The sequence below is a fragment of the Pocillopora verrucosa genome, chromosome 5, assembly GCF_036669915.1.
Source record: "Pocillopora verrucosa isolate sample1 chromosome 5, ASM3666991v2, whole genome shotgun sequence".
NCBI classification, from domain to species: Eukaryota; Metazoa; Cnidaria; class Anthozoa; order Scleractinia; family Pocilloporidae; genus Pocillopora; species Pocillopora verrucosa.
In genome coordinates, this window is record NC_089316.1 from 18,370,950 (window position 1) to 18,394,446 (window position 23,497).

General features: G+C 37.8%; 1 long non-coding RNA gene and 3 pseudogenes across 1 annotated transcript; 3 read left to right on the plus strand and 1 right to left on the minus strand.

The window, feature by feature from the left end:
- Positions 1-5,523: 5,523 nt before the first annotated feature.
- LOC131786468 (uncharacterized) lies at positions 5,524-10,080 on the minus strand. Its single transcript, XR_009340377.2, has 4 exons — positions 9,626-10,080; positions 8,294-8,355; positions 7,454-7,545; positions 5,524-6,961 (listed from the first exon to the last, which is right to left on the minus strand). It is a non-coding gene; the product is annotated as an uncharacterized lncRNA (long non-coding RNA).
- Positions 10,081-10,207: 127 nt separating this feature from the next.
- Positions 10,208-14,257, plus strand: LOC136281021 (uncharacterized; annotated as a pseudogene).
- LOC136281022 (uncharacterized) overlaps positions 11,805-23,497 on the plus strand; it is a 214,887-nt pseudogene continuing 203,194 nt past the window's right edge.
- LOC136280771 (uncharacterized) lies at positions 14,090-14,730 on the plus strand (annotated as a pseudogene).

Sequence of the window (23,497 nt, forward strand, 5' to 3'; positions counted from 1 at the left end):
GAGGTTTTCTGTAAGCGAGCGGATAAAAAATTCAAGACACTCGGCGATCCAAGAATCTGTTCATTGCATTTTAAGGAAAGCGACATCGAGATTTCAATTTCATACGGTTAGTTCGCATTCGAAGCGTCTTGCCGATAGGAAGAGACAGTGTGATGAACAACCGCAAGCCAAGAAAGTTTTCCCCAGAAAGCTCGAATTTGAGGACTCCATAGAGACTTGTGTGGATTTTAGTGCTGATGTGGCTTCAGTAAACCATGATCACTCGTACTTTTGCATCGAGGAACAGGCAACACCGACTATATGTTGCCCAGGTTGCTCCAGGGGTGGGGGTATTTTTCCCAATTTTTTGCCCTACCCGAGGGGCTTTAGCATGTATTTGTCACGGCAGCTGTGACAAATGCCCCTGGGTGCCCGGGGGTCGACCCCTCGGGATGGCCGCTGATACCCGCATAATTTGGTAAAGATTAAAATTACTGTACGTCTGCATTTGTTAAACAGACTATCCAATTGCAATCAGAACTCGATGTGTGCACTTCTAGTGCATTGAGCATTCTTTTGTAACATGGCCAAAGATCTTGCGATATCTACTGTTCAAGCTATTGTTTCTTTTCAAAGAGGCATCAGAATTATTTTCGTGTCAAATTTGCAAGCGTTACGACCGATCACGTTTCCGCAACGTTTTAGGACAACTCGGCGTCTATTCTCCATTCAGTTGCTATTAACCTAAAATCTTCAATGTAGAAGATAAACGAACGAAGTTTGAACGGTTAAAAGGAGATATTGGTCAATTTTCAGAATCATGCAAATGATCTTTGACACGAGCGCAATTGAGCAAACACATGGATTTGCGTTGTTTTTAAGAAGTTGGTGGATGGAAGCTATAGATCTACCCGCGGGTTTAAGGCAATCCGTGACCTCATTGGTGTATAAACAATGCACTGATATGTTTTTCAAGCCCAATTAACGCCTGTATTTTGAGAATTCTTTCGTACAAAGTAGTGAATTTTTAATATGCAAATTAAGGTCGAAGAGAAGGGTCTCCTCCGATCACGCTGGTATGTAAAATATTTCAGCTGAAGTTTCCATATTTTGTCTGTGAACTAACTGAATTCATCTTGTAACTTGTAGCAAGATAGAGTTCCCAGAGCTACATTGTTGTAGTCGCTGCGCGCTGGACAAAATCTTTGACATTTTACACTTTCGATCGCTGTTCACAGGGGTGGTCTGGTCAAAAATCATTTTTGACTTGTGGCGACGCAAAAAGAGAGAATTGGAGAACAACTAGAGTATTCTTGAAACATGCGTCCTAAACCCTTTTCATGGGAAAAAAAATAAAAGAAAACTTTTTTCTAACGGGAAGTCGAGAGGACCGCTCTTAGTGAGAGCGGCACTTAAAATCATCTCTTTGTGCTATATTATCTCACTGGTCAGTCGAATATACTTCCAGTACGTTTCGATGGTAGGGTAAGGCTAAAACCAAGGGAAAATTAAACATGTTCTAGCTCCGCAAATCATTGAAAGTTGGGCAAACCACGATCCTTTGTCGCGCTCGACTATGTATTCTTTCCTTTCAGACAGGTTTTGTGCCTTTCGGTTCTGGATTTGCATTGGATTTTATCCAAGCCATTTGTTTCCTTTCTTCTCATTTCACGTGAAAGTCTTGTTTTAGTAGTCAACTTCAATTTGTTGAGGAAAATCACCAATTCAAAATCGTTCATAACGGAATTCAGAAAAAATTTTTTGTTAAAAGTTTTGTATGAGGCTACTTTCATATTCTATTTCATAATACATCTTACACTTTTCAAAACATAAACCATTCTTTACATTTATAACCTCAAAATCTCTCTAAAAAGAAACAATCTCTTTGATTCAATGCTGTACACACTTATCATCTACTGAATATTCCTGCCGCCCCTAACAAATTTGAAAAATATATCACACCCAAAAGGCTTGAAAAAGGACATAATGAAAACTACCTTAATTTAAGCGCTGAATGTAATGGATATCTGCAGGGAGAAAAGTGTTCTCCCAATGGCCGGTTTTGTTTCCTATTACAAATCATTATCAGGATTTCTATTTTACGATCACTAACAAATTTCTGGGTGCCGTTGGTTTAGTTCAAATGCACCTTATCGAGCGCTACAGTAATTTAGGAAGTTCCGTGTTCTGCTTCAGATATATATTCCCTCATGGAATATTATTTTTCAAGAAATGAGGCTTCCTCACAGGTCTCATGTTGCTTGTATCCCTGTATCCACTTTATTAGAAATATAGCCAGCAGTAGTTAAATTCAATTACGGTTAGAGAGTCCCGGATATCTCTATAAAAACTTTACAAATTCGTGGGAGTCAGTGAGTCATATATTTAGGTCTTTACCAGTGGTACTTTGTTGCTACTGAGCTTGAGGTAAGATGATTCAGAGACGCTCGAATATTGGATCTGGATTTAGGAAGGATTGGTTGATGGGATAAGTACCCCCTCCTGGCCTCTCAAACAATTTGTTCGGATTAATCAAGTTTGTAAATTTATGGCATACTCTAATACTGATTCATAGACGCTTGGAGATAAATTAAAGGTGCATGACACATTTCTAAACCTCACATTCAATTGTTGCGCTCAGTTCAAGTGCTTTGACTGCTTATTCAAACTAGGCTCTCGTGTTTTAATCAAATAACAGGTGTCACTGGGCTGATTGTTTTTCTTTTTTTCTATTTCTTTTTTTTTTCTTGTTTTGTTTTGTTTTGTTTTTTCATCCCATAATTCAAAGGATAATAATCAGAAGAAAACTGAAACACAGACCTAAGCACCGAATTGCACGGATATTCTTAACCTGAAAATTAGGCTAGTTAAGAAAGAGGGAAGGGTCTACGGGGGAAATTCCATCCTCGAATGATTCCTTTAACAAATCTGTTTACCTTTTTTTTTTCTTTGTGGACAATCTATCACGGAACGAATTTTCCGAAACCAATGCATGTCTTAAAGGACATTTCGAAGTCCAAGTGTTAATGCCGCTTTCTTAGGATAAGATGCGACAGCACCCACGCATTGAACTGCCTATTTTCAAGGTTGGATTTTGTTTAATATATTTGCCTCTCTTTTGTGCCGGCCTCATGTATTTTTTTAAACTTTAAAGATCGTATGCTCGTAAGATTGTTTTTAACAATCTCAACTTTTGTATGAAAAAGGATTTTACGTCAATTTTCACCCATTTCTATATTAGCGCAGTCATTAGAGTGGTTATTTTCTTCGTAAATATAATAATTTCGGCAACGTAATTTCGGTACGTACTTGAGTAGCCATTTCGAATCCTTGTTTACCTACTGCAAACTACGTGATCACACAGCTAAAAAGATCTATTACTAGGGCTGCTCATTTTTTAAAGAGAAATTAACATTTCGGGAGACGAGGAGTGGCACATAGGGGGAGGTAGGAACAAGGGTACTGTGCATAGCATTAGAGGAAAGAAGGCATCTAGGTCACTTGGAGATAAGGCATTATTGTATGTTCGGTAGATTTGGATTTAAGGCGTCTTTTGCAAAAATAAAGAAGAGTATAAACTTACAAGTCCGATAACAAGGTGTTTTTGCTAAAAATGTCTGATGGTAATCCCTTCAACTGATTGTTGTCCAACCGCCTAACAAAAAATCATTTAATCACATCATTTAGTACGTTACACCAGTTAAGGAAGGTCAAGAAACACAGAAAATGCTTGTAAACAGACTGTAAGCGTCAATAAAGCAATGCCTCCTTTGCAGTTGCAATAAGAAAACGAGCTATATTGTAGAACAAAATGACTTTGAGGGTTTTCTATTCGAAGCATTGAAAACAGTCCACTGAACACTTTAAAAATTCCTCTCTACTCCCTCTGTATCTTCCAATCACCTATTGTTATAATACATGAGGCTTTACCATACGAACTGATATGAAGTGTAGACCACTTCATGAGTCAGGCGACGTTAATTTGTTTTCATGAGGGTGGAGGGTAGGGTAGTTAATTAAGATACCAAAAGAAGTATGAAAGGGAAAAATAATGAACTAATAATTAAGAATGTGTGGAATAGACAGACGTTGGCAGAGAAGAGTAAGGACAATTTTCTCGTGTTACGACTGGTTTGCGGCCCAGTCTGGGTTACCATACGGGAAGTTAGTTTTTAAACATGCCCAGAAGTGGCCTTTTCGAACGGTGCCACATAGCTGCTTGATACCGGTGTACAAATGTATGTAATATTTTCCGCAGCCAGCCGTAAAATTGTGCCTTATTTACCGATAATACTGGAGGTGGGGAAACTAAAACACCAACAAAATCATTTTAATTTATTTGCCTAAATTGCGAAAAAAAAAAAAAACGCGGGAAATGGCATTTCCGAAACCCTAGATTTAAAAATGTTCTGTAAGAGCATGCCCCCAGATTTCTTATAAAGGGGTAAGTTTCTAAAGAAACTGTGGTGCTGCGTCAGTGGGAGAGTATAGCAGGTAATTTAGTGTAAACAACTGGGTTGAAAACGTAAATTAGCAACCGTAAAGGGTAAAAAAAAAACGGTTTAACAATTCATCGGCGGTGTGACGGTAGCGGCGAGATTCGTAATTTCGTTCGTCGCCATATACGTGCATTGCATGAGGCTACAGAGTTTGTCGGATGTGATGTGATACATTATTGCGACCATTATAAAACGATCAACACAATGATAACGAGACTTGTGAAAATAATAATTCCCCGCGATGGATATTCGATTAGATAAACTAAAAGCAGGGAATTAGACAGGAGTACCGATCGTTACGTTTAGCTTTTCGTAAATACTACGAGTACGTTTCGGTAGCTGGGTATGGCTAATACCAACATTAGTGTGAGATAGGGCGTATCGCGGTGCTGAAACCACACGATACAGACCCGTATTCTTCGAGAACACGGACATATCCGGACGTACCGTGTTCCAAGACATGCGATGTGTCCACCGAGTGTCAGGAACTTGATTCGTTCCAATTCGGACTTAAGCCGTCGCATGGAAAATCCGATGTCAGGATACGTCATTGAAACGCGGCCTGTGGAGACCTGGAAATTTCCTTATACTTTCAGATTTGCCGCAAATAATGGCGTACCGTATACGAGCGCGCGGTCAGTCAAATTGTGTCTTTCTTTCGTGTCTTTCTAAAAATTGTCTTTTCCACCGTGAGAACAGTTTCACTAAGTTTTCTTGTCCCGAAATTCTACGGTACCAGACGAATCGATCTGTATTCTAGAACCCGATTTTCCACGGTAATACGAGAATCGCGTAATATTCAAGAACCCGAAATTCCACGGTACTAGACGAATCGGTCTGTATTCTAGAAGCCGGTTTTCCACGTTACTATGAGAATGGCTTGATATTCAAGAACCCGAAATTTCTCGATACTTGAAGAATAGATTCGTATTCTAGATTTTGATATTCCAAGGTACGAGAAATTTCACTCGGCATTCTTGATCCACACTACATACTATCAGGTTTCTTGGAAAAAGCAACGAATTCTCCCGATAATTCTGCACCCTCTTACTAGTGTATTTTTCTCAGAACCTTTACTCTATAAAACAATAAATTATTTTAATATCTAATAAATAATACTCAAAATGGCCAATTTACAGAATCTATTTCATCATGTGATGACTAACAACTAAGTCTAACCTTATGCACAAAAAGGGAAAAAATTTAGATTGTGTGTAATAATTAAATATACTAAGCTAAAAGTGCTTAATGCTTGACATGGATGAAAGCAACATTTTCAATATTTACATAAATCATTATACCACGACAATAATTTTAGTATGATGAAAAGACATTTTTTCATCAGTCAGATATGAAGACAAGAATAACAAAAAGAAATGTCTATACTCTAATATTAGAGAGTAATAAAATTTTATCAAAAACAACAATAAATTCTAAGCAAGTCATACCATCTTAACAACTTAGTGGGCCCTGGTTATTTACTGAGCTGGATAGTGCCTTTTTAAAGCCAATTCTTTAACATAAAAGTTCTTTGAAGAGCACAATAATTCAAGAAGCTTGTTTGAAATCATTCCAATAAAATTAATTGTGGCATATCCAAAACTGTAGCATTCTTTACAAATGTCTTCAGTACATCTAATATTACTTCAATAATAAATGGAGTTGATCGCCACAAAATTCTATGTTATTTAAGGATTCTTCCCACAGATTTTTGAACTGTTTGCAATAGCTGGCAGATTATGTTCCAATCAAGATGAGAGAGAGAGAGAAAGTGGCATCATTTGTTAATTTTTCAATTTGTGAAACCAGCTAATGCAATATGCAAAAAAAAAAAACATTTCGTGAGTCAGGGTTAAAAAGGAACCATTCACCCTAATACCCATAAACCACCTTGCCATTCTGTCAAATGAACTGAATTAAAAACAGAAGGCAAAACATACAAGTTATGTAAATAAAGAACACTTAGGCATTAATTTAGTCCCGCAGTGACTGTAGCTGTCTGTTTGGCTTCCTCCGGATTATGACAGGGCTGGTGTCCAACATATGCAAGGGTTCCCCATAGCTTTCATCACCACTGCAATGTTGTGGGGACTGTGGGGAGGGAGGAATCCTATTTTGAGAAGGAGACCTCTCAGGGCTCTGTCTATCACCAGGAAGGAGTACCCATGCAGGTGAGGAAGTTGGTAGACTTTGTGTGGATGGCTCTCCTTCTCTTGTATTTTGTGGATTTGAGCTTCAGGAGGAAGATGGCTGTTTGTCAATTTTCTCCTGAAGTCTCTTTAAGAGAGGAGATTGCTGTGGACTACGCCACAGTGGTGACCTCACAACCCACACATCCTCTGGACTGCCCTCACCATTCTCCTTGCCACTCATGAAATTTGCATCAATTTATTGCAGAGCAGTCTTTTCTGCTTTATCTCTTCTGTCAGGTGGATTGTCAAGGTATTGTTGTCTTTTCGTTTCATAATATCTTGACACAGCACCTGGTACATAAAAATAGTATTAGGTTAATTGCTTATTATTTATTTATTACCCAAATTCATGAAAAAGTCTTTGATGGGAATCTTGTCCTAACATTGAAAGCTACTTTTCTCAAATTTATCCATTCGTTCTCTCAAGTAAATGGCAACCTTACATCAACATTCGATGAGAAAGTCAGGTTAGGTCATTTTCAAATTCAACCTATTAAATTGTTTGATATGCATCAAATGTGTCTCTTCGAAGTTAAGTTTCATTCAACAGGAACAATAGGGGTCTTCTACTAAAGGCAGGCACAAGACGGGTTACACACCTCGAAAAGCTCTGTTTTAGGGTACTCTAGACAACAAACTTTCAGATGAATTAAACAAAAGTTTAAAAAATTTCTTACAAGGTGACCACATTTTGTTGGACTAGAAAAGTAAATTGCAAGCACACTCTAGTAGCACATTTATGTATGTACTTTAAAGAGAAAATCATATGAACACATCACTTACACTTGATAGTTGACTTTTCATAGTCATTGTTCTCCTTTTCCAGTTCCTTACAAAGAAATCCTCAAACAGCACTGTTTTGGGCAGTATCAATGCTACAAAGGAATTTTATAGCAGTAATGCTTTGTTAGAAAGGTGCATAAAGATGAACAAAACTAAATATAGGTTTAAGTTAGTGACCAAGCTTGTTTGGAAGGTGATAAAATTTTTGTGTGTTTATGAACTGAGACTTTGTCAAGATCTGTGAAGATGTAAAAAGTAAACAAGGCCAATTGCTCAGCATCTTGACTAAAATAAGATATTCACAAGGCCAACAAAGTTTGCTTGTAGGAAAATGCTTGAGGGAAAATCACAGACAAAGAAAATCCTGTCTTCCCCATTTGCCAGCCAATCGCAAAAAATCAGGGGACTTTGCAGAGAGCCGGAAACAAGTCACTTCAAGTTGTTTTAAATGAGAGAAAAGACCACAATACAGAAGAACACAGGCTTCTCTATCTCCTCGCGGTTTGCTTGGATCAAAATGGCGGACTATTAAGCATTGTGTAAAATCTTTTTTTGTCTTGTGAAAGTATTGCTTTTCAGTCACAAGTAAGCAAAGCTTTAATTTGTCCTGCAAATTTTAATGTGGCTTCTTGCTTTGAAATGTGCCACCCCTCTAGGAGGGACAATCTCTTAACTTTGGTTGTCCTTTGTCCCCACCTAGAAAGGGAAATTAAGCACTTTAAGCAAGGTCCCCTCCCTTACCCAAGGTTCCCCCCTCCAGGAGATGGCTGATGATAGGTGCATTTCCAAAACATTCCACAGACGAACTCTTAATATCCTGAATAGATATCTTTTACTCACCCTTCACTTCCACAAAACTAAAGTTTAACTTCTTGTTTGTTGTGCAACAAGTGCATATCACCCTTAAATTCAAACAAAATTAATTATAAGAACATTAACGTTTCTTATACGAACAGTGTATGTGGAATCAAAGGTGAAATAAGGGAGTTAAGCTCAAATTCTACTAATACCATGGGTGACAAATTATGCTTACAATTGTGTGGTTTTCTAAAATTTCTAGCCAGAATACAGGATGTTTTGTTTACAAAAACAAACAACTTAGGGACAAATAAAGAAATAAATGTTTAATCATTTGTCTCATGACATAGAGTCAGGCTATCAAAAGTTTGACAGCAATGTTTCCTACTGCTACACTGCTAGTCTTTGTCAGGCAGCAAGTTTGAATGTTTACATGTTGCTATATGTAGTACTTTGGTGTTTTGTCATTGGTACAATGTAGTACTCTGTCCTTGGTGCATTTCAATCCTCGTTATTATTCCAACTAGCAGATGTTATTCCCTCATAGGTCCGCTTTGTTACTGACTGGCTGTGATGCTTTTTAACTGTATCCATCCACACTTCAGAAATTTTGATCCCACTCTCTCTATTGATGTTATTAGGGTAAAGTTTAATGTGGATGGCTTCTTCATCAATAATGATAGCAGAATTTAAATTCCTTAAGCATGGATGCTCACAATCAAAAAGCATAACAGCTAGTCAGTAAAAAAGCTGACCTACGGGAGAACAACATCTGCTGGTTGGAATAATAATGAGGATCAAAATATCCCAATGATGGAGGGCCAAAATGTACCAATGACAAAACACCAAGGTGCTACATATAGCAACACATAAACATTTGAATTCATCACCTGATGAAGAAGACTAGCAGTGTAGCTGTCGAAACACCCAATCAAACTTTTGATAGTCTGACTCTAAATCATGAGAAAAATGATTAAATGCTCATTTAGCTATTTAACCTCAAAGAACAATAACATCTTCTTTAACTTAAGGACATTTTTGTAAATTATTACAGAAAAAAACAATCTATACTGAACTATGTGCAGTAACCTTTTTCAGTAGCTTTAAAACTAAATTGCAAAAGTTGATTTTCAGGCACTAATGGCAAATGATGTCTGACATTCTCAAAACTTCATACACTGGAGCAATCTTTGAGGCCGCCCCCCGAGTATTTATTATTCTCGGCTTAGTTTCAAACAAGCCATATGACATGCGGTATTAACATCACAAAGAAGGGAATACTGTCCCACAAGCTTAAAATACTTCCCATACCAGAATCGAAGCTTAAAAGGAAACGCCTATGGCTACAGTGCTGGAACAAAAATTTGCACAAACCTTTAGTTGCTTTAGAACAGGCCCACGGTGGATATTCTCCTTCTCGACTGAGGTTGGCGATCGAGCTCGTGTCGTACAGTCTGTAGTTCAGTCTTCACCTCAGCCACTTCTTTACAAGCGTTTTCCAGTTCCACGCTCAAACTGTCTAGTTTGGCATTTTGCCGCTTTACTATATCCCCCAGTTCTTTGATTGTGTCGAACAACTGTCGAATTTCTCGGTTTGAGACCAGCAGGTTCTCCCGATTTCTAATAGAATCTTCTCGTAAAGGCTCTGGATGGGATGGAACTGCGCTTGATCGGGCGCCGGTTGATGAGCTTGAGCCGAATGGTCGTCGACTCAAAGTGGTACTGGTATTACCACTCCGGAAGAAAGATGCAGCCACATCGATGTCAAAACTAAAACCGTCCAGCGAAGTTTATGTAACGCGTCCACTGGTCGAGCGACGTTTTTCTTTCCCTTCTATTTCGTCTGAGCGACCCGTAAGCCAATAATCTGCTTCTAGAGCAACCACGTGAGTAAGACTAACCAATAAGCGCTTTCTCATTAAATGTCACGCATTTTGTCGGCACGACTGTCGGCACTCTTCACCAAGGCAGTATAAAAGGTGAAAGTACGGATCAGTTGAGAAGGAAATTTTGTGAAAACTGCGCTTCTTGGTTTGGGGAAAGCTTCTATTATGATCACATATGTGAAAAGTTCAGTTTTGCAGAGATTAAACGTGAAAGGTGAGTTGAGTTAATAACGAGGTTGATCTTTCTAAACATAGGTCGACGATAGTTGAAATTCCTGAAAAGTTTTCTTCAGTCCTCGTAGTGTTTTAAGCCCGGGTCGCACAAGATATAATACTCTTGATTATTTGCGATGGTTCAAAGTTAAGCCGTTTTGAGAAAAGGAAGAATCTTGTTCTGCGCGGGCTGGACAGAACTGAAAAACCCCTGCGCATGGTAGAGACTCGCGCGTGGGGGAAACTGGGGACGACAACGTTAAACCATAGCAACACGTACGTGAAATGGCGGAATTTTCGAAAAAAAAATGAACAGCGCCATTTTTTACTCCAGTTAAGACTTAGGTAGAACTTGCGCGCTTTAAACCTTCGCCAAAGACCGACTGGTAAGAGTGCTAAGACATATCTCCTGAACACAAACCAAAATTTTACAGCAAAAACAAGAGTCAAAGATCTCTGCTGGAACATCTGAAAGCATTACCAACAGTTTTTTAAATAGTAACTATCACCTGTAATATCAATTAAGCTCGGCTGTAACAGGTATTACAGGTTACAGGTTACAGCCCCTAACAACAATGCCACATGCACAGTACTTTTACAGCTCTGTCCAGGCTGTCTGTTATGGGCTGTGTTTATGTAATTACATTCAAAACTTTGTTGGGGCAGGGCCAGGATTTTTCTGACTTTTTCCTATGTATCAACATAAGGTCCACCAATCAATTAAATGTACAGTACTTCAGTTCTCTGCGGAAAATGACATTCAGATGTGGAAAAACACAGTCTGTTGTTTTACAATGTTATATGTAAACAGCTTGATGCAAATTGACCTTTTTAATAATAATAATTTTTCTTTATTTGCTTTTGTTTTACTTTTGACTCTTGGGTACACACATCCGTTTGTGTGTAAAGGTTGTTATTTTATACCCCAGGAAGTACACCTGTAGCAATGCTATTGCATGTTGCTCTGTAAAAGGAGCCTCACTGTATATCAGCTCATTGATACTGATCGATCTGACATTCATCTTGTGTTGTTAGTCACTCCTAGAATTGGTGACAAGTTCTACTGTAACCACTGCAAGAAAAGTGAGCAAAAGTACCTTCTACGAGAATCAGACACTATATGGTGATATTGCATGTGGATTCTCTAGTCAAAATGTGGAGCTTGAGTTAGACATGGACTCTGATTCAGAAAATGAAGGTGCTCTTCCTTGTTGGGATGATGAAGACAGGCAGTTCTTTTCAGAAAGAGATTCTAGTGGTGGTGAAAATGATGTAGATGATGAAATATTACCAGAGGAGTCCTCAGTGGAAAAACGAAAGCTCCATGCAATCAGAACAGCAACTCTTGGTTAGTTTATAGAATATTATTGGTTCATACGACAAACTAATACAAAAAGAGCAGATCATAACATTGCCATCTCTCTTAATGACCCTCATAAAATGGCTTTTGCTCTTAAATCACTCTTCTTAGGTAACTTAATCTCATAAACCAATAGAAAAATGTTTTCTGGGGATTACTTTTCCAACTTAAGCTAGGTTTTGCTGTTTTATCTTAGGTAAAAATTTAGATGAGGCAAGTGCCTCGTCTTGCCTCAGGCTACAGTGTGGCTACTGCCCTGCTTTTATGTGTAAAATTTCTTTTAGTGAAATATTTTGATATTCATTTTATTCACAAGTGATGTAAATACATGCAGAATGATGTACATGTATACTGAACCTTAAGTACTATTTATTGCTATTGTTTCTGATGTACTGTTATTTCATTTCAGGAGGATGATGTAGAGAACAATACACAGAGCTTTGAGTATTTTCATGAAATGGAAAACAGTGCAAAAAAAATGTGGTCAACAGAAGGAACCAGGAAGTGATTGCACAGAACTGAGGGCTTTGCTTTTATTCTTACTTCTGTGGCAGGCATTGTTAAAGTTGCAGACAGGGCTATTGTTCTACTCTTAAAGTTTTTCAAGCTGTTCTTATCTGGTCTTGGTAAGATGATGCAAGCAGAAGTTCTTATTAACTTTGCCAAGATCATCCCAGAAACATTGTACATGATTCGAAAAAATCTTGGCCTTCAGAAGGACAGTTTAATTAAGAATGCAGTTTGCCTTAAGTGTTAAACTCTATAATTTTGATGAATGTGTTTGCCAAAGGCCAAATGGTGAGGTTGTATCAGCAAAATGCAGTCATGTGAGTTATCCACGCCACCCACACCAAGCCCGAAGGAGGCCATGTGGTTCCCTTCTGATGAAAGTTATGAGGTCAAGAGCAGGAAAGACATTCTTGTATCCTAGGCAGGTTTACTGCTTCAAAAAGGTTACTGACTCATTACAAGACCTTATTAACAAGCCAAACTTCATGGAAAACTGTGAAAAGTGGAGAAATTGTTCCACTCAGCTGTCAGACAATGTTCTTGGAGACTGTTTTGAAGGAAGAGTTTGGAAAGAGTTTCAGTATGTGGATGGAGAGCCCTTTCTTGCTATACCAAATAACTTTGCTCTCATGTTGAACATTGACTGGCTTCAACCCACTCTTCATGGTTCTAAATCCATTTGTGTCATTTACATGGTTGTAATGAACCTTCCAAAAAAGGAACGCTTCAAACCTGAAAATCTTATTGTTGTTGGAATAATTCCTGAGCCAAAGGATCCTAAGCATTATATCAATTCCTTCCTGCAGCCATTAGTAGATGACCTTATTGACTTGTGGGATGGAGTTATCTTAGACACAAACATTTCTGGAACTGGGGAGATGTTCTGAGCTGCTATCTTAGCTTTGTCAAGTGATATACCAGCAACTTCGAAATGTGGAGGTTTTATTGGCCATACTGCAAAGAAAGGTAAGTGCACAAAGATGCACTATAACTAGAGTGTTTTATACAATTTTAATAATAACTCCTTGGTTATTTTTTTTGTATTTATGTATGTATACCTACCAACTCACATGTCTTGGGAATCAAAAACTTCAATCTCAAGTCAGCCCTCACCAGCTGACCGATTCCTCACACCTAGCAGAAAAGTTTGAGCTAATACATCCTCTGATTTTTGGAACGGAAGTGCCAGAGACAAAGTTGTGTTTTCATATGTTAGGAAGTTTGGAATTGTTTGGGTGTGCATTTGAAGTCTTTGGATTATCTCCAGATATGATCAGGTTCTCTATCAAAAATCCTGGCACTTGTAGGATAAAAATCTTGCACCCTTGGCTCAAAAAAAGGTTGGCAGGTATATGTTTGTTGCGTGTGTAAATACATGCTTGTTGCACTGGCATCATTGTTTATATGGTGTTTTACTATATTTTCAGGATGCAGCAAATGCTTTAAAAAATTTCCAAGAGCATCATTTGGTGATAAACCTGATTTCTCAGGATTTGATAGAGAAATCTGGGAAAAGCAATCTAATGAAGACCATTGAGCAGCTACAGAGAAAGTTTGCCAAGCTAAAACACCAAGTGATGCCCAGAAATTTGCCTCTTCAAGTGGAGCACATTACTCTGTCCTGTTCCAGCTTCCATACTATGATGCTATAAGATTGGCACTGATTGATCCCATGCATAACTTGCCTCTTGGGAGTGCCAAACATGTTCTTAAGACTTGGACTGAAATGGGAATTCTGAGTGAATCTGACTTGGAGAGAGTACAGAAACGTGTCAGTCTTGTTAAGCCACCATCTGAAATTGGGTGCATCCAAAGCAAAATTTCTGAAGGATTTAAGGGATTCACTGGTGACCAGTGAAAGAACTGGGTATGTATTTACTCCTTTTTTGCTTTAAAGGGAGTAATACCCAGTGGACATTATGGAATGTGGACAGCATTTGTTCTGTCAACTGCTTTGCAGAAAAGTTATCACCAAGGAGGAGTGTATAGAAGCTGACCACAAGCTGATGCGATTTTGTGTAATGTAACTACAGAAGACTTACGAGACCATGTATGCTGGTGGTAGAATCATCCATGTTTCCAGCTTCTGTGATAAGTTCAAGCACCTTTTATACAAAGGATACCGTTGTGCAGCAGACTCAGCTTGTAACCAATAGCCTTCAACAGTTATCACACAGTGGTTTGATGACTCTAGTAGACCTGCTATCATCAGGGACTTTCTGCAACATGATGTGGTCATCAAAATGGAGAATGGAAAATCTCAAAAGATCACCCACCTTCTAGCATTAGTTGAATGGTATGCTAGGCATCCTCAGTGTAACAGGTGTTTAAAACCTGTAGAGATTTGGGCGAATCATTTCGAGTCAGTTATTCCAGAACATGCCTTTTATGTGCCAGTGGGAAGATTCCAGTCTAGCTGTGTCTGTTAAATATCAAGTTTCACTTCTGCGCCATCAGCAAGAAAAAGTTCATGAAATTATTTACCATTACCAAACTCAGCTAGAGTCTAGCATTATGGAGCTTTAATTTATGGAAAGGAAAACAGATGGCAGAAAGTGGATTTGGTGTCGGTACTTTCTCATTGAACATCTGCACATGATTGAATCCAAAACTGAGTCTCAAGATATATTTTCATTTCAAGATATTTACATTCTGAAACATCCTAAGTTGGATCATGATAAGCTGAATTAGTTGACAACAGCAATTATTTTGGTTAGAGACTGAAATAAATCAGTGATCACATATGACATGTTAGATTAATAAGAATATTGTATTTAGATTTTTATGTACTGTCACAATTCAGTCAATTTGCAATTAATTTCATTTGATTATGCTATTGCCAAAAGTGGTTTGCACAAGTAGTTATTTTATATGGCAATAGGTACCAAATGTATCATGTGATCCTGTACAACAGTTAGTGTTTAAGAAGTTATAGTATGACCTCTCATGAAATAGCTGTAGTTATTTATTTTTGCGCAATAAAATATTGAACCTTTAGTACGGTTCTTTAAGAGAAACCCAAAATATTGCTGTCAGTGTTTCATCTCATTTTTTATCAGTTTTTAAATGTTACATGTATTACAATCCAGTGGCTGATTGTTGGCCAAATTGCAATTTTATGCAACTACAATAACAACAACAACAAATTTATCGAAGTATTCCTAAAAAATACATGGCATTACCTATTAGTTGAGCTAAAGAAAACACAATAATGCTCGAATCATTTTACAAAAGAAGTTCCCAGACATTGATATGCCGTGAAGGATAAGATTGCCATCAGCAAAGCAACTGTTGCAAATTATTTCCAACTTTAATGTTCAAAACGTTAAAAAATGGAAAGTCTGAAAAAAAACCTAATAAGATTAGAATTATCAAATCGGATCGACTGGCACAAAGTTTCCCTTTACATGAAATTACCGTCTTTTTAAAAACAGAAGCTATACTTAACTCTAGTTTTAACACTGAATGCGAACGCGCAACAGTATAGGCACGTAAAGGTACCCCGCCCTAAGCGATAGGTAAAGGTGCGAGAACACACTGAAAAAAATACATTCACGTGAACGCGATAAGCCCGGATAAGCAAAGGAAGGTGAGAATGCATGTGCGTAAATTGATGATCTCCATAATGTAAACTTTTTAAAAAACCTTGGTACTTGAGAATGGAAAAGGGCTTTGAGACCCACGACTGACGACACGAATTACCGAAGGATAATGAACTCCACGCCTTTTTAACTATAAAACTCTGAAGGGACAAAAGAGCACAAGCGTTTGTGGTTTCCAAGTAACGTGCTAAGACAAAGGTACACAAAATATATTCATTCTACGCCAAAATATATCCGTGCGGTTCAGTATCAGACCCTTGATATTCTTTGGCGATTAACGTACACAGGGCATGACTTGTCATGACACGCCGTGTAACGGGTGTCAGGAACATGACACTCTCCGACAAGCCACGTTTCCCGACACGTCGCATTCCGATCTGCGACTCGTCGGGTATCGTGAAATATCACGGCTCCAAAAATTCCACGAAATTATTCATTTCGCGCAGTGCAAGGGGAAAAACGTATTTCAGCTTCGCAAATCATTGAGGGTTGGGTAAACCACGACACTTTGCCAATCTCAAGACTGTATATTATTTATTATCAGACAAGTTTTGTGCCTTCTCGGTCCTGGATTTGCCTTGGAATTTAACCAAGGATTTTGTTTCCTTTTTTCAAGTTTCATGTTTAAGCTTGTTTAAGTTATAAACTTAAGTTTGTGGAAATAAACACCAAAGTAAATTAGTTCACAACGCGATTAGAGAAAGTTTTTGTTAAAAAAGTTTCTGTTAAAAAAGTTTTTGTTTGAGGCCACTTTCATATTCTGTTTTATATCATAGCGTTCACTTTTCTTTCCATTTCGAATTCTTGTGTAGCTATTTTAAATTTCGTGACAACTAAAAAGGTCCATTTCTAGGGCTGCTCATTTTATGCAGAAAAATTAACATTTAGGGAGACGAATTTTTCTAAACCGATGCATATTACAAGTGACTTTTCCTAATCCAAGTGTTAACGCTTTAAAAAAAAGAAAACAGGAAAGAAGGCAAAACTTCTCTGAAATTTGGAAAAGAATTGTCGATGAGAACATTTCCCTCTTGCCTACTATTGTTTCTTTTGTCCAATTATTTTCAGAGCTACTTTAATTTAGAGTATTTTGTATCTATTTCAAGTCTAATTCACTTCTGGTATATTATTGTTTCACAGAATGACGCTAGCTCACACTGAAGGTCTCGTTCCACTATCGACCTTAGATTAAAAAAAAAAAAAAAAAGAATTCTGATAGTTTTCAGAACTCGTGAGAGGTATATACTGACACAGTAGAGAATACTGAAGGGGCGCTCTGATTACCTTGTCAAACTCCGAATGTTCTCAGTTTTTCACCGCTGGGAGATTTGCGCCCGAAAGCATTGTAATAGATGCAGGAATAATTTAGTTTGAATAGTTAGTTTTTAATTCACTGTGTTAGTATACAACAAAACAACTACTTGCATCAGCATCATTGGTCAATATCATCAGCGGTTTGATAAATATCTACCACTACCTACTTCCACTTCGCTGAATAGTTTTTAGCTATCAAGAATTTTTTAAAGAGGACAGACTTAAACTCGAGCAAGTGGTACACCAACCAATTTGTTACGATGTAATTGTTCTTCCTTTTCCTTATCCTTTTTTTTTTCTTTTGGGAACTAAAGCGCATGCAAAACATCCCGCATGGTATCACGGAATTTCTGAGTGAAATAATTCTGAGTCAACGTGAACCGAACGCTAGATATGAGATTTGTAAATCTTTTCGAGATCGCTTATAAGTTCCTCATCAACATATTATAGTTTGGAATGTATGGGTTGTCTCGACTGCAAGTCATTTCATTATTTGAGAACCGTGACCGGCAGTCAACTCTTGTAATTTTCAAGTGTCTACAAAGATTGAAGTTTTCTAACGATATCCTTTTTTTAAGTTTTAAATTCAGTTTTACCAAGTTTTCAGTTTTTCAGTTTTTTTTAGTTTTATCTAAATGAGAAGTAAAAAAAAAACCCTTCGAATGTACATGTGTACTCAAGATTTACGGCAATTCCGTTTGCTCTCCGCGATTTCAACTTTCACTTGATAATTTTTGCCAAATTAAAGCATTCACTTTTGTAAATTTAAACGACGACTCCATGGCAATTTTAATCCAAGCTGAGACAACTTAAACAAATTTTGTTAAAGGAAAATAGTGTACCGCGAGTAAACAAAATAGTTGGACGACGTTTGAATCAGTACAAACGAAACACGGCTCGATTTTGTTGTCTTTCGATTTCTCCACCTCCAGACGTGGTGTGGTCTAGTAACGTTATTAAAGAATTAAAAGTTAAGTCCTAACGATGAAAATAAACTTCACCAGTTAAAATTCTACAAGTGAATTTATTTTTCATCATAAAAAAGCTCCGCAAGACATTAAAAGTGATTTCTACAGAAGCTTTTATGCACAGACTATTATGAAGTATTTTTCAGTAGCATGTCATTGTTTACAAATTGTTTTCGCGTTCTCTCAACATCCCAAGTAGTTTACATACCACGGCAAAGCGATGCTTAGCTATCCCGGAGTAACGCACGCGAGATTTGCGCTTGTGATCGTTGCAGGGTAATAGGAGTTAAAATAATCTCTTTGTGCTAAATTATCTCACTTTTTTCGCATATACTACGAGTACGTTTTGGTAGTGGGGTAAGGCTAGAACCAAAGGAAAAATTAAACCTGTTCTAGCTTCGCAAATCATTGAATGTTGGGCAAACCACGGTCTTTTGTCGCGCTCAAGACTATAGATTCCTTATTTTCAGACAGGTTTTGAGCCTTTCGGTCCTGGATTTGCATTGAATTTTATTCAGAGGATTTGTTTCCTTTCTTTACGTTTCACGTGAAAGGCTTGTTTAATCAACTTTAATTTGTTGGGGAAACTCATCAATGCAAAGTCGTTCACAACGGATTCAGAAAAAAGTTTTTGCTAAAAGTTTTTGTATGAGGCTACTTTCATATTCTATTCTATATTACATCTTACACTTTTCTGTACATAAAATTTTCTTTACTTTTATAACCTCAGAATCTCTCTCCGTGAGTTATATTATTGCAATCGCTGCGCGCTGGACAAAATCTGTGAAATTTACACTTTCGATCGCTGTCCACACGGGTGTACCGGCCAAAAATCATTTTTGGCCTGTGGCGACGCGAAAAAAGAGATTTGAAGAACAACTAAAAGGGAAGTCGAGAGAGGACCGCTCTTAGTGAGAGCGGCACTTAATGCAGCTTTTTTAGGATATAACTGATAATGTGCAATATCGCCCATGCATTCAAATGTCTGATTTGAAGGTTGGACTACATGCGTTCCTCTTACACCAATATTGAGAAAGACTCCAAACTTACAGTCTGTACAGCCAGGTATTATTGCTGAAAATGACTAATGGTAAATTCTTCAACTGGTTGTTGTTTAACCGCCCATCAAAAATAAATTAATGTATTTTCAATTGCAACGTTCAGCGAAAAAGATTCCTCGAAAAAAAATGTAACTTCTTTTCCCATGTTCTGATATGAGGACCTAAAATATACACCTTATTATAATTATTACAAGATCTTTCGTACATGGAGTTGTCATAACGGAGTATAAAAAAGGTTTGTGTTAAATAATGCTTCTTTCATGTTTATTGTATGCTATATTTACGCGATTTGTTTTAAACAACTTTTTTATATCTATGTCTAAGGTTATGTAACCAGAAAATTTCAACGAACCTATTTCTGGTTAAATACACCTTTTTCAAGTGTTAAATATCCCTGCCACTCCACGCAAAATAGTAAATCATTAAAAAAGAAGAAACAAGGCAAAAAACTTCTTATTACACTGTAATTGAAATGTTGAAAACACAAATTGTCAATCAGAGTATTTCGCTTTACCTTACTATTGTCTCTTTAGTGCAATTATTTTTAGGGCCACTGTAATTTAGAGTATTTTAAGGGCTTGTTATCAGGTTACAAAAATAAACATCACACTCAAATACACATTTCATAATCTTCAGGCCAATAGCTTTCCAGTGATGTATAGTCTGCTATGGTTCTGATGAAAACCATAGCTGTTACAAATGATGCAAAAATTTCACTTTTTTAGGTAGAATCCCGCCTTGAGTCTCTTTCACGCATGGTAAATCATTGTTTCAAAAATGAAGAAATTAAGCCAGGTCACTCTACAGGTTTAAGAGTGCCCTTCTCGTTCCAATGTCGACCTTAGCTTTTCAAACGAAAAAATTCAGATAGTTTTCAGGATTTGTGAAAGGTATCTAGTGACACAGTGGAAAACGCTGAAGGGGCGCTGTGATAAGCTACTCAAACTCCGAATATCCTAAGCTTTTTACCGCCAAGACATTTGTGTGGGATTTACGCTCAAATGCTATACAATCGTTGTAGGAATAAATGAGTCTCGGAAATATTTTAATGCTATATTATCTCACTGTTTTAGCATACACCAAAACAACTACTCATATCAGCATTAATGGTGGATACTTAAAGCGACATTTTGCGGCTTGGTAAATATCTACCACTAGTTACTTCCACTTCGCTGAGTAGTTGTTAGCTATCAACAGTTCTTAAAGAGGAAAGACTTAAATTCGAACTAGTAGTACCCCTGCCAGTCTGTTACGATGTTATTCTTATTTCTTTTCCTTTTTCTTTTTTCTTTTCTTTTTTGCGATTAAAGCGCATTCAATACATTCAATACCGTGTGATATCACGGACTTTCTAAATAAATGTATTCTGAGTCAGCTTAAACCGAACGCTCGATTTGAGATTTATAGATTTCTTCAAGATCGTTATTAGAAGTTCCTCATCAACATATAATGGTCAGGAATGTATGGGTCGTCTCGATTTCCAAAATTTTCGGCAAATTTCCAACTGCAGGTCATTTAGTTATTTGAGAGCCGTGACCGGCAGTCGACCTCTTGCAATTTGTAATTAAGTGTCAACATCCATGGCTCCGAACTCTGAGACCGACTTGAATCGTCGCCGATTCTGATATTAGCGCAATCACTAGAGTCCTGATTTATCTGTGATAATGAAAATTTCGGCAAGAGAAGGAGTTTCGTCCATAAAATGTTGCCTCTGGCATATACTTGAGCAGCTATTTCGAATTCTTGTTTACTCATTTCAAACTACGTGACCACACAGCTTAAAATGTTTATTGCTAGGACTGCTCATTTTATAGGGAAACGAAGAGTGGCACATTTTATAGGGAAACGAAGAGTGGCACATAGTGTTCAGCAGAGGTCAAAACAAGGGAGAAGCGGGGCTAAGTGTACAGTGCATTAGAATTAGAGGAAAGAGGAAACTTGGATAAAACATTACTTAACTCTTCGGTAGATTTGGATTTAATGCATATTTTGCGTAAATAAGCAGGGTGTAAACTTACAGGTACTCCAGCCGGATGTTTTTACTAAAAATGTCTGATGGTACTTCCTTCATCTGGTTGTTGTCCAACACCCTAACAAAACATCATTTAAAGGCGGTGTTTAGTACGTTGTACCAGTTAATGAACGTCAGGAAACGCAAGTAATGCCGACAAAGAGACTTTTAGTGTCAATAAGGCCATGCTTACTTTTTAATTTTTCATATTGGAGTCTGCGGTAAGAAAACATGCTATACTATATAACAAAATGACTTTGAGGGTTTTAATTCGAAGCAGTGAAAACAGTTGTACACTTCAAAATTCCTCTCTACTCCTTCCCTCTCCTCCAATCACCAATTGTTATGATACATAAGGCTTTACTATACAAACTGACATGTAGTGTAGACACGTCATAGGCCAGACGACATTTATTTGTTTTAGGGTGGAGATAAGGGTAGGAAAAGATACCGAAAGAAGTTTAAAAGGGAAAATATTGAACTAACAGACTACTTAGGCAGAGAAGTATAGGGAAAATTTTCTGCATTCCGGCTGGTTGACGCATGCCCCATGTCTGCCCATGTCTGAGTTTCCATACGGGAAATTTAGTTTTTGAACATGCGCAAAAAAAAATTGAGGTGCCACAAGCCCACTGAGTTAAGACCTTTATCTATCAGGTTGTCAATTTTTACTTAAGTTTTGGTCTTAGTGGAGGGGGACAGGAAGGACTAGGGGGAGGGAGCCCGGGGGAACAGGGAGCGGGACAGACATCTATCTTAGGGCGTGAAGCAGGAGCAGAAATTACAAAACACTCGTTTTTTTGTTTTTAACCACATATAATCCAGTTTAGAGGCGAGTACCCATTTAACTTCCACCGCGGCGTTAACGATATTTTTATGAGCGAGAAACCTTAAATTTATTCTGAGGCTGATATAACAGCATTAATAGAGATAAAGATGGATACCCATTTTGTTACGCTATAGGTCATGAACGAGGTGAAATAAAAGAAGCACACGTTTGTCAGTGTCTCGTGAGCTGTAGCAGGCGAAATTCTTCAGCGCACAAAGTGAGTTGGGTAAAATGACGTCAGAAGTTACCAGTCTCATTAATTTTTCGAGGTGGGGAAACTAAACCATCAACAAGCGCATTTCCCGTCCTATTTATTTACCCAAAGTTTCCTGCAAAAAGCGCAGGAAATGGCACTCCGAGAACCTAGAGTTAAACATTTTCTGTAAGACCATGGCCCCTGACCACTACCTTTGGACGGTCTGCTCCGCTCGATTCTATCTTCTCGTACGTTCCCCTTAAAAATCTCACGCTACACCCGGAAGATGTCAACTTCTCGAAGAAATTGGAATAATTTTACGACGTAATAACTAGGCGAACAATAACGTACTATTATACCCACCAGCGCTCATAAATACAAATGTATTAACAATTTATCGGCGGTGTCACGGTACCGCCATAATTCGTAATTTCGTTCTTTGGGCTATACGCGCATTCCTTGAGGCCATAAGGTTTATCGGATGTGATATATTATTACGACCCCATTAAAGCCACTATCACGATAACAACAAGATTTTTTAATATCATAATTCTCCGCGATGGATAATTAATTAGATAAACTAAAAGCAGGGAATAAGACAGGAGTACCGGACGTTACGTTTGGCTTTCGTATTTGATTTCTAAATGGTATAATACGTTTTGCCGCAGTTTGCAAGTTAAATCCAGGTTTTAGATACTTTTAAATTTAGTTTCCGCGTCTTTCTGACTTTTGTTACCTTTGTTGGTCAACATTTATGGCAATTCCGTTTCCTGTCCGCGATTTCAACCTTCACTTGATAGTTTTTGGCAAGTTTAAGCACTCTAAACACTTTCTGTAAAATTTAACGACGACTCCATGGAAGCACGTCATTGTTTAAAAAATTTTTTCGCGTTCTCTCAACATCGCGAGTAGTTATACATGACGGTAAACCGATAAAAAAGTGTGCTTCATTGCTTAGCATTGCTTAGCGTGACCTTTCATGAGAAGTAAAAATTATTTGTCTTTTTTTACAAGAAAGCACTTCTAGAAAGTTCCTAATCCTTCTGTCATTTCCTTTGCCTGTTTTCTACTGCAAATATCGTCTGCAATTGCTATTATTTTTGCTGATTGTCATGACCTTTCCTGCGTGCGCGTGCGAGCCAGTTGGTATACAGCACCCATTCTAGTTTTATTGCGTGGTGTTGGGCCAAGGTGTGTAGGTCTGGCTCGAAAGATATCTGCACACTGCAACACAGGTTCCTATGTTTTCTCCTTTATCTTTATTTTTATTTTTATTCTCTTTCCTGCATTATCACA